Source organism: Buteo buteo, chromosome 5, assembly GCF_964188355.1.
Source record: "Buteo buteo chromosome 5, bButBut1.hap1.1, whole genome shotgun sequence".
Taxonomy (NCBI): Eukaryota; Metazoa; Chordata; class Aves; order Accipitriformes; family Accipitridae; genus Buteo; species Buteo buteo.
In genome coordinates this window covers 32,960,666-32,979,598 of record NC_134175.1, presented here as the reverse complement: position 1 = coordinate 32,979,598, position 18,933 = coordinate 32,960,666, and positions in this window count along the sequence as shown.

Below are 18,933 nucleotides of genomic sequence, written 5' to 3'. Positions count from 1 at the left end.
TTTTAGATTAATAGAAACACTCTCTCACCCTCTGCATGCCTTTAAATTATTAGGTAATTGTTTGAATCTTGTGGGCCACTAGTCCATTTGGCCCTGTGTCCAACTCAAAGAAATCCACAAAAAGTAAGTAAAGCATTATGCAGCAGAAAGTGCATACAAGAATCTAGAAAAGCAGTATTTCTGAAAGGCTCTGGAAAATTTTTTGAATCCACAAAACAAAAAGGTGGGAAAGCACAAGGCTACGGTAATTTCTGTACTCTCTTTTCACAATAGATAAACCTTCTCGAAAAGCGAGTGTCTGAAGACTTTGTCAAGAATTAATTTAACTTTCTACAGCAGAAAAAGAGAGACACTCTTAGTTTCGTAGTGCCTCACCAAAATCCATTTCAAGCTTCTGGACTTCTCTAAATTATCATCTCAGATGTATTGATGCACATGTTTCATAATAACAGTATGTGTCTTACCCCTAAATATAAAACCACTGTGATTATTTAGAAATAAAATAAATGCAGATACTTTTGCTCATAAGTGTAGATCATCACAAATCCAATCTCTGTTTACTCAGTGCAGCAAAGCCTATGGAAGTCATGATTTTATTCCTTTTCATCATCCACGAAGTAGTACATCATCACTACATGGAAGGAAAAACTCTGCTTGAATTCAGTAAAAGGACAAAGACGCAGCAAGATGAAAATAAAATAAGCCTCTAGGGATCAAGAGACGGAAGAGGGGTGAAGGAAAGAAAGACAAAATAAGTGATCATGGCTATTTGGTGCTCCAGACAAATGGACTCTTCTTTCATTCAATTTATTAAATCTAATTAACAAAATAAACTTTTTTAAGCCACAGAAACTGCTACAAAGTATCATTAAATATCATCTCTGAAAATCATCAAGTATTAACCACAAGTATCTAGACCCTGAAAGCTTTAAATCACGTCTTCTCTGTAACAGTCTTTGTCTTACAAAAAAGAACTGAAAATTGATACATCACTTGACTGACATACAACAGATTTAAAGAGCTTTAAGATTAAGCTTTAAGATTATAAAGGTAAATAAACATAACAATTCCCACTGGTTTTACTTATCTATATATTCTTTAAAAGTCCTCCAAGGTGTCACTCTAGCTCTGAAATATCTTTTTTCTCCTAAAACTGAAGGTCATGTTAATGAAGTGAGTAACTTGAGAGTAAGTTGAGATCTCTTTTTGTAAAAAGAGCTGTATACTCTTTTTAACATGGGAAAATATAGTAAATCCTTCTTAAAAATACATGAGTTAGCCTGCAAACAGAAAAATAAGCTTCCAAGAATTAGGGTCTATTATTGAATCCAAATGTAAGTTAATTAACATATTTTTCTCTAATAAACATGGTATAAAATACAGAGTTCAAAATTATCTAACACAGTGGTCCACTACGTCATGTAGTTATGTCCTTTGAAATCTCATGCACAGGCTACAGAAGAAATACAGGATGTGTTGATCAAGAGTTTTGAATCTGACAGTGACAGGACTGACAGCACACAGAGGTCAAGCAAGCTACTACCTTATATCCTCTAAGACAGGCCGTGAGATCAACAGAAGTTCAACACAACCCATCACCACCACTGCTCTACACAAAAGCTGGAGTCCAAGTCCCGAGACAGACGTACTGTAACAGAAAAAGAATTGTATTTTTACTGGGATAGGAGAGAAGAAAAAATAGACTACACCATGAAAATTGGTGTCTCCTACCCAATAAGTGGCTCTGTTCCTGGACGAGATCCCTCTGACTGTGCTGAACCTGAAGTCTCTATTTTAAATAAAGATCTTTCAGGTTTTGATGGATTGGTAAGAAAGGCAGTCACCTTCATGGCATCCTTAACATGAGATGACTCCAAATATGAAGTTTCTTCATCCCCACTGCTCTTTCTATAGACATGTTACCTAAGCAGTGCCTCCACATATTATTTTCCTCAATAAGTATCACTTCACTGTGACTGTTTTTAGAGCCCCACTCTCTCCTTCCTCGTGCCTCGGTTGGCCTGTATGTATTCAAAGATAACCAACACTAGAAGTACTCTACTCAGTGATTTCAGCTCCTGAATAATGACCCCACCCTTGCCCTACCTACGATGTAGTTAGGGAAAAAAAAAAAAAAAATTAAAACATCCTGTGAAACAGATAAATAAATCCAGTAAAACTTCCAACAAATCAGAAGTTTTATCAACAAAACACTACAAAGCCTTTATAAACACATTGTAGTTACACAGTATATTGTAACTGCTTTCCTCTGCCTCTGACTGTACCAATTAACCTGGCTATATGTATTAAAAACTCTGAAGGTACTGCCTAGCTTCAAAGCATTACATTTATTTCAATTCCTTTGAGGTTTTCTGCATGAATATAAACCTTGCTGTAGAAGAAGGTTCCCAGATAGAATCAGGATGGAGATACGAGAGCCGAGCAAGCACAAAACCACACCACTTGCTGGCCAACCACGATCCCAATGCTGAGGAAATGTGCAGCTCCCAGGCAGCAGGTACGAGAGAAGCCACTGATGGATTTAGGGCAAAGAAGGAGAAGTCCCTACTAGGAGGCAGACCTCCAAACCAAACATTTCCTCACTGGCTGGCCAGCTGCTCAGAAGGCACATTTCTCACTTTATAAATTATTTGCATGCTAGTTGATCAAGCCAGATGGCCAAGAAGTATACACATATTAATTAAGCATTTGGGTACTAGAAACAAAAAGCTCCTTCCCGGCTGCTATCCGATCAAATATCAAACATTTCATCTACACGTGCAGCTAAACTGCCAGCATGATTGCTGCACAACTGTGTCTAAGCTGGGAGGGCAAACATCACAGTGCGTGGAGGCAGCAACATGAGAGTAAGTCAGAAGGGAAGGGTAGAGACACCAGGTGGCCATGGTAAGAAAGACGAGGTGTGAAACAGTCGAGAATTACTAACAGAAGGAAGAGAAATGCAGCAAATGCAGTAGGAAGGGGAGGATGCAGCCTTTATACAATCTGTAATAGGCTATCCACTGATCTAGAAGTTATTTATACACAGTAAAAATATTTGGGCAGAACACTTCTCAGGGATGTTGTAAACATTCCAAGATATACCTTATACATTCAGGAAACCTGGAGATGTATTAATGAACACAGTAGGATTTCAAATTGCACACTTAAGGTGCAAAAGAACCCTCATCAATGACATTGTAGCAAGGTAAATAGGTATCTATACAAGTATTGTAAAGTTATATGCACCTTAAAAGGAGATCAAAGTGGGTTTCAAGATTGTGTTTGCTATTTGGTTAATTTTCCTCCATAGTATCTTCTCGCTGTATTACCTACTCATTTTCACAGCAGGATAATCTGTACAGTAAATCATACTTGTCCAGACACAAAGCCAAACAGTGAGTCAAATGCAAAGGGCTTGCCTAGCTTTTTCCAGAAACTCAGGCAGCAAGACTTGGCGGTCTCTCAGGAGTACCCACAAGACAGACCAAAACTAGGGACAACCCGCCTGCTGCAGCTGCTGCTTTGGGTGCAGCATAAATGGCATCAGATTTCTATACCCTGGCAAGTACGCGAGGCACAGTACCAGTCCCTATGTCACCCCAGCGCTGCCAGCCCACAGATACAAGGAACAGCCGCTAGAGAATACGTGCTCCAGCCCATCTGCAGAAGCAGGTAATGCTGCAAGGGCACAAAGGGACTCCTTATGTCTCTCGGCTACTCAGGCCACTCTGTCTAAGATATGGCAATTTTAAACAAGCATGTTATGTCCAAAAGTTCAGGATAACATTGGATAATGATTCCGCAAATGCAACATCTGAGAAAGATACCATTTCAGGCTAGAAGAAAAATGAACTAGAGCTATACGTCAATAATCTCATCAACAGAATAATAACCCAAGAAGATCAACTAAACGTGTAGATACAGGAGGGACTCCCATTTACTATCTGTCACAAAAGTGCATATTCTCAAGGAGGCTTACTGGAGCATTGTTATTGTTTTCCCTTAACCTGTTGAACTCCAGGCAAGAAAATTGCATGGTGTGACTTTCAAAGAAAGAGTCCAATCTTGACAGAGAACTTGACAGAACTATGGAAATAACTGTATTAAACTTAGCTGCTCACATAAGAAAATATATTCAAATTTCCATTGTGGGTTTGTTTGGGGTTTTTTTTTCCCCAGAATGCAACAACTGCATGCAAGATGGTTTAATTTTTCTTTTAAGCTTCTGCTTTGCTACTGAATTTCTACAGTGCATTTCTTCCAAGATTTTAAGAAAACTATTTATACTGAACTTATTACATTGCATGGAAAAATACAACCTGTACTTAGAAATGTGAGAAAGGGTTTATCTCCTATCTGGAAATCAATTAGTTAACAGTGACAAAAACCTTAACAAGAGGAACAAGACAATTAATGGGAAATCTTCCCTGGTGACAGACCAATGTACTTTGGACACAAGTGCTTCAACCAGCACAACCATTCAACGTTGAGAAGATTTAATTCTCTCTAAGGAGCGTGACATCTGTGATTATTATTGATAAATACATCCTTATCCTGGGTTGAGTTTACAATTTATTTAACAGGAGGAAAAAAGCTTTTCAAAGATTAAATTATACCAGTTTTCTCTCCATGTGTTCTGGATTTGTATGCACATACGCAGTCCCAAAGGACATACTGCAGAAGGCATCCAACTTAACGTCCCTATAAAAAAATTAAATGAGGACATATGTGCTTAAAGGATTGAATCCAGGAATAGTATGTTTCCTTGGACTGGAATAAGGTGGAATGTCTTCTACATGCTATGACTGCTTATTAGTACTAAGTATGTATTAATAATAAATTAGATTTGTTTATATGAAGAAAAACAAAGTATTTATCTTTTCAGCATTACCTCAAAGCTTCATCTTTGCCTCAAACAAAAGAAATGAGTTTTAAAATAAAAAATTGAAGGCAAAAACTGTCCATATCAGTATTGTGCTACTGATAATTAAACCTGACATTAGCAAAATCTACTTAAAAGCCCGGGAATTTGTTCACGTCTCATACTATTTATCTGCACTTTGCATTTCTTTTAATGTGTGTAATTTTAAAATCAACAATCTGTTTCACTCATTTCGATTTCTCTCTGTTGAACTTCAGCTGCAAACACTGAATAATGTTTTAAATATGAAAGGGGCAACGTTTGCTTTTGTGTCTCTTAGGAATAATATAAAAGTATCCATCAATGCCTAAGATTTACACAAATCTTGCACTTTCACCAAATCTCTGTTGATATAAACTTCAGCAAAATACACCTTTAGAAGACCATTTAAAAATATGTAAGAAAGAAGAAAAAACCAAGAGCCTAGATGAAACTATCCTCTTGAATCCCTAACACAGACAGGTGACAGGGATGGAATGTGGGTGAAGAGGACATCAAACCCCTTGGACTGGCTGATGGCCAACCCGGCCCTTGGCAAATCTGGGAGCACCCTGTGCACGCCTCTGACCGCCTTGGACCTGTGTGCGATGCACACGACACAGCTCTGCCTTCCCACCCTGACACACCCTTTTCCATCAGGACCGGCCAAAGAGCCACTGTGTTTCTCGCAGAGCGATCAGAGCCAACATATAGGATGGATTCTTCCTATTTGCCTGCAGCAGCTGCATTTGGCAAACAACGACGACGACGCAGCAACTGATCAGTTTCTAATAAAAAGTAGATTTTCAGTCAACTTGGAAGCTAGAAGATGTTTCACACACACACACACACACTATTAACATGAAAATGGCAGTGTCAGAGCTGCCTTTCATTCCATATGAAAATTCACACCTTATAGTGCTGTAGTGCTATGCATCAAATGGTAAACATGTCATTACAGTAATTCATCTTACAAAATACTAAGGTTTGGGGGGCTTTTTGTTGCTAACTCCCACACATATATTTGCTAACAACCAAGTTCAACTAGGAAAAAAAAAAAAATCAGATTTTCCTTTCCACTACTTAATTTTGCTTTTTGCATCCCGCTCAAACTAGAAGTCTTTTTAATATATTCCAGAAACAATGAGATATCTGGTAACAAAGAAACATTATGCAGATTGGAGTCCTCAAGTTAAATGGCAAAATCTGAATTTACATAGTAGGGGAAAAGTGCACTGAAATTCATTTTCTTGATGGAAAACTTCCCACTACATGACTTTTCATAAATCAACCATGTAGTTTTGCATAAGGGTTGTTCCCATCATTCATTTTCCTACCAAGATTTTTTTCAGCCTGAAGCAATACCACTTGTGGAAAGCACGATGAGCGCTTTTCTAAATTACTACTCTTTGTATAAAAGTCACGAGAAACCAATTTGGATAAACAAAATAACTTTGCTTTACCCGGAGTACAAGTTGCGATGCAAGTTTAGAGTTGAGGTAACAAGGCGCATAAGAACGATTAATATGTCGGGTTTTTAATTTCTACACAAGTACGCAGCAGATAAGGCTGCCCGACATGAGAACATGTTGTTCTCCCCAGCTTTCCCTGTTGCTCTCTCTCCTCTGTGTGCTTCTTCCATCTTCCTACAGATGTGGTCACCACTGCTTAGCAACCAAGGGGACGTGATGGCACAGAGGGAAAACCTCCATCTAGGGCTCACCCGGCTCCACCTCCACGGCTGTGAACTATCTTTCACGGCAAATGAAGAAGAATACGTTTTCTTTGTTGCCTCAGAGATACCAAGTGGGACCTCAGACGCAGCTTGGTGTGAGCTGAATTTTCTTTCCTTGGTAGGTGTACGGGGGAGAATTTAGCAAGCTGTAGACTCGGAGAACCTGAGACCTGCCAGTAAAACAACTCCCCAAATTCTACTGCCGCTTAAAAAAAAAAAAAAAAAAAATAAGGGAAAAAGAAAAAAGGGGTGGGGAAGAAAAAGCCAGATGCCACGGTGATGGGGAAGAGAAAAGCAACAGAAAGACAAGGGGATCAACCGAATACACTGCCTACTTTTACTCAGTGCCCCAGCCCTCCCCCGGGGCGAGGCCAGGCGAGGAGGGGGCCGAGGGACTCGCGAGCGGCAGCTAAGAGCAAAGCCGGGGCAAAACCCCGCACGCGAGACGGAGGAAAAAAAATACTCACTTCTCCCATGCCACAGGTAGGTGTTGTCTCCGCGCTGCAGAGCGGCCGCTGCCTCCTCCGCCTCCTCCTCCTCCTCCCGGCCGCCGGGGCCGTCTCCCCCGCGCCGCGCCCCGCCCCGCCCCGCCGCCACCGCCGCCTCCCCGGAGCCCCGCCCGGCCCCGCCCGGCGCCGCAGCGCCCCCTGGCGGAAGGCCGCGGGCCGGGCGGGGCCGGAGGGCGCGGCCGGGCCGCGGCGCGGCGGCGGGGAGAGGGTGGGTGCCCGGGGGCGGGGCCGCCCGGCCGGGAGCGCGGAGCGGAGGGGGCGCGGAGCGGAGGGGGCGCGGAGCGGAGGGGGCGCGGAGCGGAGGGGGCGCGGAGCGGAGGGGGCGCGGAGCGGAGGGGGCGCGGAGCGCTCCCCGCGGGAGGGGGTCGCGCAGAAGCTCCCCGGCCGGAGAGCGCCTTTCCTCCGGGCAGCCCTCCCGCTGCCGCCCGCCCGCGACCGCCGCTCCTGGGAGTCCCACGGGGAGCCGGAGCGGGGGCGGGTGGAGACGGCGGCCCCGAGGGGCGCGGGCAGCGGGGACGCGGGGCGGGGGGTGCAGGCGGGGCGATGGGCGCCTCGCCGGCCCGCCGCTCTGTCTTGGGCGGCGGGGGCGCCTCTTCCCTCCCTTGGCCTGCGTGGGTCGTCCCCTGCCGCCGCCGAGCCGAAGGGGTTGTTGGCAGCCGTTCGCTTTCGCCGTTCTTCGTCCGCGAGGGCCGCTAACGGGGCTGCCGGGTGGACGCCGCTCCTCGGTGGCCGTGGGCCGCGATCCGAGGCAGGGAGGTGACACGTTTGCCCAGCGAGCTTGTAGAAATACTTCGGTGTGCTTCTCCTACCGATGGCCAACTGTAGTACCTTTTGAAGATCTCCTGGAAAGCAAGCAATGAAAAAATAAGCTAGTCTGCAGCTCAGGGCAAGAAGAAGTGTTTACGTGTTATTTTACTAAAGGAAGTGCCTCAGAGTTGTTGTGTCTTGCTTAGACAATAAAAATGCCCTCCGTGCTCTTGGGCGCAGAAGACAGACAGTAATTCGATACAGGCTTTGGAGGAATGTAGGCACCTGAAGAGCACTGAGCATTAGAGCTGTAGAGCCTCGTTTCTTACGATGTGTATGGGAAACCATTATGGATAGCTAGCCGCAAGCAAAACCACAGCTAAGCGTAAGTTAAAGTGCCTAGCCCCCAAGTTAAAATGCCAGCCCACCTAGGCTCCCCAGCACTTCCACCACCAGTTCTTCATATTCCCGAAGGCCACCTGCTGTCGCCTGCACCACCTCCCCGTCCTGATGTTCTTAGAACCTCAGTGGCTCTAGACGGCTGTATAAATTAGTCACATCTGTAGTTTTTTGTCTGTGGTCATAGCATGAGACCGTGAAAAGTCACTGGAAATACCTTGAATTCCCTGCTGCTGCAGAGCAGGGAAAGGCAACATAGGATAGTTTTGATGTCAGAGTATGACAATTCACCATATACCTGTTACAACAAAACAATAAGGAATAGCACTTGTTTTCTTCCATCTTTAGAAATAAATCTTCGCCTTCTTTTGAACTACGAAAAATACATTAACAAAATTCACAAGCATAAATTTGAAGGTGTTCTTATGTGATCTGTCTTCTGTACTCCCATTTGCTTGCCCAAAATCTGTCACTTTTCCTGATGCAGCACCAGCATTCCATGGCAGGGAGAAAGAGGTGCCAAGAGGGTGTTTTCCTCTTCACTTCTATCATTTTAGCACAGGTAGCAGGTCACGTGTGTCTGTAGCAGACTTAGTCCTTTCCCCAAGTTGTGTCAGATTCCGTACCAGCCCCCAGGTGCGTGGAGCCTGCACGAAACAGTACCCATATTGTCCTGTCTGACTGCCAGAAACCAGCCTCTTGATTGTATCTAGTTTTCTCTTAATTTTAAATGAGTTTAAAAAAAATAAAAATGGCACGTCTTCTCTGCAGTGTAGTAACAGTATTTGATAGCTTCAGTCTGGTTGCTCCGAACAACATATTTTCTAAGAAGCTGTAATTTAGCACAGGAAACAGTGTTCCCTGACTTTGGCGACTACAAATTAAACCCTTTAGATTTCTGTATGCATTTGAAGCTGAATGTTAAACTGGAAGAGATCACATGCAGAGGGAGAATTTTTTTTTTTCTCCTTCTCTCTCAAAACACAACCCAAATAAAGGGGTGTTTTCCCCTTGGTACTCTGGTTTTTTTAAGTTGTTTCCAATTTTTTTCTTTTTCTTATCATTTTGACATTTTAGTACTGATGTACATTTTCCTTCCGAATGCCTTGTCTGTGTTGAAATCTGAAATATTTCAGTATCCAATGTTATTGGATGAAATGTCATGTTGTCTTAGGGACAAGACAGGCCTGCGGTATTCCAGATAATGATGAATATGTAGTTGGCTAACAATGACAATGCTTTTAAAAATTACCGTGCATTATACAACCAATAGATTTCCTTATGACACAGACTGCTAAATTAATATTCAGTAAGTAATTTGTTACATTAAATTGAAATAAGTCATTCAAAAGCATCCCCACACAGCTGTGGCATTTTTCATCTGTTTATGTAACAACATCTACTGCAGTGGGATCTGGATTCATTACTAGGCTGCAATTACTCAGTGCTGGAGTTGCACAGACAATGAGTACAGACTACAGATAATTTACTTATTTGGTCCCTGTTTTCATGCAAAGTCTTAGTCACGCCCCATAATAATAATAATAATAATAATAAAGCCATTATTACTTTCTAATACAAGTAATAGGATCATAACTGTAATTGCTAATTAATAAGTGAAAAGTGATGGGGTTTATCAGATGGTACAACCTGTTTCCAAGGGAGAAGATCGAGTGAATTGCAATAGTTAATACAGTAGCACCACTCAGTGTTCAAACTGGATATAGCTTCCTAATCAGTACATTTCTTAACAGATGCGTTGCCACCTGAAGAAACACAGTGATTGTGCTATTTATAATCTCAATAATCCTATACATATGGCAATGTGCAGCTTACTTATTGTATACCATGAGAGCAGTAAAGCATGGATACAAACCTGTGCTGAATATAAACATACTGGAAGAAAAATGTCTAGTACTTATCTTGATATGAGCCAAATAGAAGTATTAATGGAATGGAAATCATTACAGTTTGTTACCAGCATCTTTTCTCCAAAAGCTAAGAAAGAAATTTTGACCCGTTTACTCCTTTAGTTCCTTATCTACTTTACTACTTACAATAAATCATCCTGGAGAACAGAACAGACTTACCCTCTGCCCACGCTTCCTGCCAAATAACATTATACCATATAATGCATTACTGTGCTACCTTTTCATTCATGAACATGATTAGCAAGGAGATGGTTGATAATTGGCTTCAGAAAGTCTAGCCTCTTGCATCATATTTGCAGCTTGGCATTGGGCCGTGTTAAAGTCACGATGCTTATATTAATGGGATGGTTTCCTCACAAGGACTGGATATATGTGAAATTAAAATGATCCTATTTTCTTCTCCAGCAATCCTTGTTTCTGTCAGTCGTGAAATATTGCTATCCCAGGAGCTGTTTCCCTGGTGTCTCTACAATAAGCCAAGATCAGCAACTTCCTCAATGCCTGTCAACAGTCAGAAACCATTTTTCACTGGATTTTTTTTTAACATGTCCTTATATTAATCTTCCCTTCCTCTTGGTCAATAGTTGTCATTTTTCTTATAAAATTGTACCATCAGACTTCACAACTTACACTGTCCAGTTAGGTGTCTCTTTCTGGCATTATATCGTCTACCTTCTCCTGGCTTTTCTTTACTGTAGCTTCTCCTGTATTTTAAGATAAGCTATTCAGATGGCACCCCACAGGAGAATTGTCATGTGTGTGAACTCATTCTGCCATGACAGTATTCTAAGAATTCAACATCAACTTCAATGCAAGATGGTTTTTGATGGTATAAGTCAATATTAGCATAGAAAATATACATGCCAAAATACGCAGTATGTAAATAAATAGTAAAGCCAAAAGTGTCACGAGGCACTGCTGCAGCAGCCCCATGAACTACAGGTCTAGCTTCAGCTGATTCTAAAGTGCTGTTGCATCAAATTGCTTGCTAATTGTAGAAGCTAATGCATTGCTGGCTATGTGATTCCTCTGCTCTTCCACAGTGTATCTGCCATTGGCTTGTGCCACAGAACTAGTGGACTGTTATCACTGAGGTATTAAGATATTTCAAAAGCTGCTAATGAACTAGAATATGGCTATGAAATTATCTAACTTAAAAAAATACTGGAAAAGTGAACAGCAGTCAAAATTTGCAGTTAAAACTTTTCCTATAGTACATCCATTTCAGTTTAAGCAAAAATAATTTCTTGTTATGCAAAGCAACCTAGAAGCAGTATCTGAAAGGTCTCACTAAGCTGCAGTGGCTATACAGAAAACACTGCTTCAAGACAGTGAGTTGAATTAAGGGAATTAATGTACTGCTTTTACTCTTTCACCCTCTTTCAACAGTCCACCAACAGTGGTCTCCTACCTCTTGCTGAAGACTTGCATATTGGTTTTTTCCTCTTCTTTTAGTGGAATTGTCATCCACAAATACAACTCATTTACAAAAGGTTGCATTCAACTTCTTGTTGACTATAAGAAGTTTTAAAGAAAATTAGTATTTCTAAAACACCTTTTGTATTGCTTTTTTTGTCTTGATATGAGTGACTGAGCCAACACTGTAGAGAGATCAAACTAAGGATTTAGTGCAGAATCTCATTGGATTGCTTGACTCTTGCAACATCTGATTATCAGTTTTTCACTGCAAACACATTCTTTTCTCACTTCATTATAAATACCAAAACAGGTGAAGTGGATGGAAAAATGTATTTTGTAGAAGTGTCATAACTTGCACTCAGCCAGGTGTTTGAAGACTGGATCCCATTCTGTCTGTTTGGAGTAGAGCCATTATCATGAGTAATCTTAAATACCTGTAGACCAGTCAGTCCTTTTAGACAAGCTCAGCTGACAGTTCTTTAGCCACTTACCAGCACACATATTTTCCAGATTTCAAATTATTTGTTCTATTATTTTCTTACCCCTTCCAGTTTGTTAACTCTTTCAGCTATGGGGGCAGTAGAACCATTTTCTACAAATGGTCTCACTAAAACTGCATTTGTTGCAGTAACTCCAACTGCAGCTTTCTGTTTCCCTTCTTATAAAGCAAAAGATAAAATGTGCTATACAGCGGTAAGTAACAAAAAATACAACGTCAGTGATTCAAAGAGCTCCTCAGGCAATTCATTTACTCTTGGACACAAGCTATTTAGATCTTTAGGTATTAAAAAAGATATATGCTTACTTTCAGTGTTAATTACTTTAAATGTTACCAGTTGAATACAGATGTTTAAAGATGTTTAAACCTTGGTTAAGCAATTTATTAGCACGTTAACATCTAAACCATTCTGCTTATTTTGAATAATAATATAAATATTAATACAGTATTTCTGTGTCATAACTGATTAGTTTGGCCTGCGTTATAGCGGCAGCTCTCACCTGAATATGACTTGGATTTTGCATGTGTCTTTCAAGTCACATTGTATTGACATGTCCACATGAAAAAACTTCTGCATTGCTGCATATGCCATCATACCTGTGATAATGGAACATGAAAAGACTGGAAAGTTGTGGATAGCTGAAATATATTAATAGTATTTTAATTGCCATTTAAAAAGCACTTTTAAGTAGGAAGAAAATAAAGAAATATATTTTTAAGAATAAATAAGTTTTTAGTAGGAAATGAAGAAAATATTTCTACTCATAAAATGTTTTGCCTAAATCTCCCTTTCACAACCACATCAACGTAAGCATTTGTCTCAGTTCCCAACACAAAACCACACACAGTAATACAGATAAAGTTGGATCTACTTTACATATATGAAATGTATACCTGTATTCTGACTTAAGCCCTAAGTAATTGTTATTAAATTAATATTGAAAATGAATGTGGCCACAGATTATGTGCTTTAAAAAATTTCTTCATTTAAATCAAGCCTTTCCCCAGCTAGTCACATTTCTTAAGTCTTTTTCTCCAGCAGCTTGACTAATTTTTCTCTCCATCAGTTTTACAATTCTTTCACAATTTCTATCTGCGATTGAAAAAGAAATCCAATTGTTGTTGAAATTGAAGGTAAAACTGACCTAAAGAGAGATTTTCGTAGGAGCGTACTGCGAAGAAACTAAGTGCTCATTTCAAAGGAAGTCTCTACTTTCTAAATTACATGTTTTAGTACTTGTCCAACTACTATAGTTTATTGACTGTTCATAGGTTGATTTGTAAGAAAACCATGTCTACTAAACCCATAAAAAAATCTTGAAAATTTTAACAAGACTTTGTGCCCACAATCTCCATAAGAGGGCACCCTTATCTAACAGCTGAATTCTATACAAAAAAACCAAAAAAAAAACAAAAAAAAAAGCAAAAATAAAAAGGCCTTTCTAGAAGCTTTAGGAGGGGAGAAAACCCTATGGAGAGTTCAGTATAAGACAAAGCTATTAAATTATCTTAATTGTCATTTTAGTGCTGGAAAGGGAAGTCTAACTTAAAGCATGCATTAACTCTATATTGATGTTTTCCTAAAACAACTCAGGTTTTTGACATTTCCTTATAGTCTGAAAGTTAAAATAATGTAATTAGGTCACCAGAATTACAAAGCTTTTTTTAGTACTGTCTAGTAAAATAGGTTTATTTAACCAAGACAGACTTGTTAGCAGGAGCAATAGACTCTAGCTAACACATCCTCAAGCAAGAACATTCCCCTCCCCGGTTTGTTTTATCTTCTATCTTACCACATTAAGGTCAGGTTTTCTAATTTTTGGAATTAATATTGACAAGAGTGTTAGCTACTATGTCTATTTCAATTACTACTGATATGTCTGTGCTGATGTCAGTGATAACATTTACATGGTAAAAAGTCTGTAAACAGTGGATAAAATCATTTAATTTATAAATTGTCATCTTTAAATTGCCATGAAGATGCCTATCCATTTGCTAGGTGTCCAGAAGGAAGGAATGCCATTTAAAAGTGTCAGAAATGTACTTAAAATACGTGTGCATCTGTTGCAAAAAACTATTGCTCTGCCAAGAAATTACAATGTTTTCACTCATCTGCTCTACTACTACTGACAACAAAACAATTTCCATTTACAAGAAATTGGCAGTGGTTCTAACTTCCTCTGTTGACCTTTACATATTCTAGGTTTCGCTTTTGTTATCAGGATACTTAAGATAGAGTTTGGATACCCTGGACTGGACTGGTAGTAGGATACTTGTTTCAAAAGCATTTTTAAGATACCACTTTTGACTGTGTCTTAGCCAGGAGGAAGACTGTTCGTGTTTTTAAATGTTAAAGCAGTCTGGCTGAGTCTCTTTCTGGAAAACCATGGTTTGGAACAGGAAATTGAATTTTAGGCAGGGCAGACTTTGTCTCTGAAGATCCACTCAAATTAGATGAACAGCAGCTTTTTTAAGCAGCAGCTTTGCATGCTTTGTATATGGCTACTGAAAATTTGTAGCTGTAACTGCTCTGCGTTTTTTCAAAGCAGACTGTAGGGCTCATTTCATCCACTCAGACACTGAAAAAAAAGCAAAGCAAGTTGCTCTCTGAAAATGGGAGTCTTAGCAATTTGCCAAGCATTGCACTAGAAATTTGTGCCAGCTGCAGACAGAAAAATCCAGTTCCCTGGAATAATGAGACAGGCACAAGCTTAGCACCAAGATAACATGAATTGCTAAAAGGAGAAGATTAGCTACAGCTCCCTTCTGACTAGTGCTGTTCCTTCTAGCCAGACGGGTTTTTCTTCCACTTTCCTGGTGATGATCTCAGGATTACTCCTTGAGTCTGAAGTCATACTCCTCTGAGGAGCCCTACTCCTTGTTTGGGACCTGTCTTATATCACATGTGCAGAAACACACAAAGCAAAACAACTCTGATGCAGTGTTTTGGCTCACTACACTGGTAAAAAATCTCTCCCCTCTCATCTATTTTTAGAGGACAAAGACAATTAGAGAAAAAGACATATGTTGGCTACCCTTTCAGAAAGAACGGTAGGAGGCTAGGTAGAAATGTCCCCAACATCCATCCCAAGAGTGTAAGACATGCCCCGTTCTGGCATGGGAAATTGGCACAAATTTCTACCGAATGATGAAAAGTATTTACCAGTGTTTCCTATACATAACACTGAAGGCAAGAAAAGTTGTACCATTCCGTTCTTACCAAACCAGTAAACACATTGCCAAACCCACTGTGTATTGGGTCATATCCAGTATTATGTACAAACATACGGGGGGGGTTCTGATTTTTGCAAATCTACAGTTACATATGCTTTGTTCTGTGCTCACTGCATTTCTGTTTCTTTCCTTAAAATGAAGTCTGATCTGTAGCCATTGTCTTGTCTATCTCCCTGTACACTCAGATTCTGATCTTAGTTACAGATGTAGCTGCACTGAAGAGTACATTATTACTCCTGATTTATGTAGCGTAGCTAACTTTTAAGAAGAGACTTCAGCCATTCCTATGAAATACCAAGGGGAACCTCTTTGAATCTGAATCACTCCCTGAACCACTTTTGTTGAATAGCAGTAGTTCAAAGAAAAACATCTCTGATTTAAGAAGAATAAAATGAAAAAAAATGACAGTCATTTCCATGACTTATGCCCACAGACATAATTCACAAGAGAGGAAACTTTAAACACCCTATGTAAATAGAATGGTGAATGTATTGAAAATTGTTTTTGAATGAGAATGAGGGTAAAGTTGGATGACTTGACCTTGCATTGTAAATTAATTTTAATAATAATTTTTAGTATCACAGATTATTTTGTATTTATTTTCAGAAGATGCAGGTTGACACTGCTGAATTGTAGGAATAAAACTACCAATTTCCAAAGGAAAACCATTTTCATTCAAGCTAATATCTTACTGAAGGATTATTAATTCCAATAGCTGCAATTTACTGCCAGGAAATCTAACAAATGAAAGGAACTTCATGTCCCTGCTGTGTTAAGCTGAGCAACAGTTTCTTTAGATACCTGTTTTACCTTTTTTCACTGTTTTGTTTTGTGGTTTTTTTTGGTTTTTTTTTTAAATCAGAGTACTGTTAACTCCTTTTTTTCTGCCTCAAACTTTACTTGGCCTGATTTCTTTTTCACATTCTACTCTCATTAGACCAAGATGCACATCAGTTATTTTATATGGCCCAAATCCAACAGAAGTGAGAACTGGAACCATTCAACTCACAACTCTGTTTGGTAGAGAAAACTGGCAGTAATGCTTATGTGTGTGTGTTTGTTCCCTTGATTCTGAGACTATCACCTTTCTAGACTGGTTGACAAGTTTTCTTTCTTTGCCATATGCATACATAATATACAAGCTAAGGCTGTCCTCTCAGCATCAAAAATAAGTAAGTTTTAGGGAACTTTGAGTTTTTAAGGAGTATTTAAGCTATGAAAAAATGCATACAATGCAAGAATAAGGCCAGCAGCAATTAACAGCTGAGACTGGATAATCAGCAGTAGCTGACATACTGTATTTTGTTCCCTTCTGTGTATTTTATTTCCATAATTTCCCTTGTTACACCTTTATGAAAAAATATGACTATTAACACCTGGTAGACAACCACATGTGTAATACAGTATTTACAATAGCAGAACATAAATACCAATAGTCTAACAAACTTACCACTACTAGTACTATCGATATGAAACAATTTATTTGTCACACAGGTTTTTTTGTTTCACTCAAGAAGAAAGAATTCAGAAGAACATGCAAAACGCTCAAGTTACCCAACAGACAGCAACTGGTAATCTACTTCATTTACTTTTATCTCCACAGAGCTTTTAGTAGTCATGGAAGGCATTGAACTGATTTTCCTGGAGATAGAAAACTCTGATTTACAGCAAAGCAAGCTTTCCTTATCTCCGGGATAAGGGGGAACCTTGGGGAGGCATATAGTTCAGTCTCAGTACTCACTCATTCTAACCAGAGATCAAAGATATAAATGGTGATGGTGCTTTTCGTGTCCACTGCAAGCTGACCTACATTGAAAAAGTAGTGGCACTACATTTCTCAATGCAGCAGCAGGTTGCAATGATTATCCCATCTATCTTGAATGTTACCTTGAGTGCTTCCACGTATGCATTACAGCTGACAAGAGTACAACAGCAGGGCCATAAGGAGAATGTCAATAATCATAAAAAGCCAAATTTGACCTACTTACCCAGAGATGAGTAGCATCCTATTTTCAAGCAGCAAAAATGGATGGCACGCCTTATCTAAATAAGCAAGACAAATAAAAATAACAGGAACTTGATAGGTGAGCTGAAAGGACTGCTATAAAATTTGAATTTGGAGGAGGGTGAGAGAATGAAGACAGGGAAGAGGTAGCCCCTCCCTTGGCTTATGACTTTCCTCTCCCCAGCACTGAACATTCAAAATTCTCACTTTGTTCCACTAGATTCAGGCAGCAGGACAGGAAGCCATATGGCAGGGTGATTGGCTAAATAGTGCCTGTGAGGCTTTACTGACCAATAGCATCTGCCAAGTGTGAACTTTACCTTCCCTTATGTGCCTGTCAGGTATACTAGATTACATATTGACAAGACTAATTTTTCTTAACACACCACTAGATACACATGTTGATGGCACAACCATTCTGGTTCTAACATGGTTAAAGTACAACTGTGATATTTTTGTTTGTTGCACTAATTATTCCAGCCCATTCAATATTATCAAGATAGAGTATTCACCTTCGTATAACAGAACTAAGCTTTCATCTGTACAGCATACCTCCTTGCTTTTAGGGATTCTCAGCAACTGGAAATCCTGACAAGTACACTCATTTACTATTAACCTGGTCTTACACTGTCAGAGAGGAGCGTACAAATAGATGAAAAGCAGACTCGCAGGCCATGAGACAAAGAGGGTCTCCACATTAAAGGAACCAAGAGCAACCAAGTCTGTTTCATAAAAGGATTATGCTTTTAAAGGCGTAAGTGTAGGAGAGTTGTGAGCTGTTTTCAGTTTTTTGATAGTAACTGCAAGATGAAAGTCTTGTGGAAACTTAATGAGACACTATTTCTTAGCAGTCATTCTCCAGTAGGAATTTTCTTTTCAGCAAGGGCTTTCTAGTCTAGCTTTTGTTTCAGAGGCTGAAACTAAACAGAAAAAAAATGGAGCATTTGCACTATGAATATAAGGACAATCACATCTTCAAAGGGGATTGCTGTGTTGCTGGAGAGCCTTTTACCTGAGCATCCAGATTAATATCAAAGGATTATGATTGCTGAGACACAATTAGCTGAAACCAGATCTTTCGTTTTGTTTTCTTCTGCAGAAAGGTGCATTCAAGCATTCTGAACAGAACAGTAATAATCTTTGATCTGTTTTGTGGACTTCTGTCACACACAAATCAGAGAGCTCCCTTATAGGTACTAGATGATAAATTCCTCTGATCAGTGAAACTGTATTATTTTTGCAGACAGAAGTAGACACATTTATAAGAACATAAAATTAAACAATATCACTTACCATGCTTTCAATACAGTATGAAAAGTTGATTACATCATGAAAGAAAGAACAAGTTGCAGTACTTTGGCAGAAGGCAAATTGTATGGAACAAGTTTGAGGGGACAAACCAGGAGGAAGACTGGAAGGAATGGGAAAGAGTAATACACAAGAATTTTTTTTGTAGGAAATAGAAGCGATGAGAAATGAAAAAAATCCATGTAAATGGGACCCTTTTTGAGAGCACCCTTGATGAAGGGATCAAAATAGATCTGGTCAGACT